Source organism: Salvelinus alpinus, chromosome 24 (genome assembly GCF_045679555.1).
Source record: "Salvelinus alpinus chromosome 24, SLU_Salpinus.1, whole genome shotgun sequence".
Lineage (NCBI taxonomy): Eukaryota > Metazoa > Chordata > Actinopteri > Salmoniformes > Salmonidae > Salvelinus > Salvelinus alpinus.
Window position 1 is genome coordinate 9195152 of NC_092109.1, and position 2482 is coordinate 9197633.

Consider the following 2482-nt stretch of genomic DNA (forward strand, 5'->3'; position numbering starts at 1 on the left):
GAAAGGACTAGTTTCACCATAATAAATTAAAGTTCAGTTTACGTAACAAGGTTAAATATAGAATGAGGAACAGTAGTGAATGAATCATTAATCACATGTCAAAGCAACAAAATAATTAGGGCGTCACAATGATGGTGACATTTTTGGATTAAGTGGGTTGAAACCTTCCAAGAAGTGACACAGGGTTGATGGAGGGACATGTCAAAATGAATAATTTTTTCATATATAAATATCAGATTTATTGAATGTTCCAAGTGGTGTATATTAATGGACACTTCATTTAATATAACAGGGCTTTTAAAATGCAATATTGGTGCACAATTTCTACTTAAAATATCAAAGGGAGGCAAAAGGCACTCATTTCGTGGAAAGAACCAGTAGCGACATGATATGGTTATAACTATGATAGATAAATGCCATAAACAGTCATACAATTGTTGGTGTTAGCTTATGACAACTGACTGTATATGTTTATGACCTCTTCTCTACCAGCAGGATCTTAGTTACAGTAGCTTATCTGTGTTTGTATATGATCTTCCTGTCCGGTTTTGCGCCCCCTCGGGTTTGTGCGGTCTTCCTGGGCTATAATCAGCCTTGTCTCAGGGTAGTAAGTTGGTGGTCTGTTGATATTCTCTCTAGTGGTGTGGGGGCTGTGCTTTGGCAAAGTGGGTGGGGTTATATCCTGCCTGGTTGGCCCTGTCCGGGGGTACCCTCGGACGGGAACATAGTGTCTGAGGCCTACCTGGCCTGATGATTCCTGGCTGTCCCCGGTCGACCTGGTTGTGCTGCTGCTCCAGTTTCAACTGTTCTGCCTGCGGCTATGGAACCCTGACCTGTTCACTGGACCTGCTGTTTGTCTCTCTCTCTCTCCCTCTCTCTCTCCTGCACCTGCTGTCTCGACCTCTGAATGCTCGGCTATGAAACGCCAACTGACATTTACGCCTGAGGTGCTGACCTGTTGCACACTCTACAACCACTGTGATTATGATTTGACCCTGCTGGTCATCTATGAACATTTGAACATCTTGAAGAGCAATCCGGCCTTAACAGCCATGTACTCTTATCTCCACCCGGAACAGCCAGAAGAGGACCGGCCACCCCTCAGTGCCTGGTTCCTCCTCCTAGGTTTCTGCCTTTCTACTCACCGTGCTTCTACATCTGCATTGCTTGCTGTTTGTGGTTTAAACCTCTTAAGGATGTCAATTTTCACCTAAAATGACATACCCAAATCTAACTGCCTGTAGGTCAGGCCCTGAAGCAAGGATATGCATTTTCTTGGTACCATTTGAAAGGAAACACTTTGAAGTTTATGGAAATATGAAAGGAATCTAGTAGAATATGACACAATAGATCTGGTAAAAGATAATACAAAGAAGAAAACAACCATTCTTTTATATCGTTTTTGTACCATCATCTTTGAAATGCAAGAGAAAGGCCATAATGTATTATTCCAGCCCATGTGCAATTTAGATTGTGGCCACTAGATGGCATCAGTGTCTGTGCAAAGTTTTAGACTGATCCAATGAACCATTGTATTTCTGTTCAAAATGTTGTATCAAGACTGCCCAAATGTACCTAATTTGTTTATTAACTTTTCATGTTCAAAATTGTGCACTCTCCTCAAACAATAGCATGGTATTCTTTCACTGTAATAGCTACTCTAAATTGGACAGTGCAGTTATATTAACAACAATTTAAGCTTTCTACCAATATCAGATATGTCTATGTCCTGGGAAATGTTCTTGTTACTTACATCCTGATGCTAATCGCATTAGCCTACGTTAGCTCAACCGTCCCGTGGAATGGACACCGATCCCGAATCAGTTTTTAAGGCTGGTTTTCTGTTTATCGCTTTGTGGCATCTACTGCTGTAAAAAGGGCTTCATAAATACATTTGATTTTATTTTCATTTAAAGGTGTGCCCTGCCAAAGTCCTCCACCATGTCCTCTGTGGGTTATAGGAGGAAGTATGTGGCTACATTCCAATTCTCTACCCTTGTCCCAAACTGGGTGAAGCCAGGATAGAGAATCTGAAAGAAGCCAGTGTCTTGATTAATGGAGGAAGATGTCTGATGCCTATGATAAAGAAAACCAAGTTCCTCAAATTATCTATATATTCAGAGTGTGGGATTAGGTTGTGGCAATATTTTTAGGGCATGTCATTATGTCTTTGTTTATCATAACATATTTATATATTTTATAATTATGAATTGCGTGTTCAATAAACTCAACCATTATTGTGTTGTTGATGCCATGGCCCTGATGTTGGTTTGCAGGTCAATGGAGCGGTTTCATTGTGCATATTTTTTGGCAGATTTACTCAATTGTTCCTGTCAAACAAGCGGGCCTACAGTATAGCCTCGCCCACAAAAATTAAACCATTTATATTCCTAATCTGCACACTCTATTCACTATCTCGCATCCAACGAAAAGCACTTGTTTATTACGGCGCAAAAACTGTTTATGACAGGGGTTCGGGTAG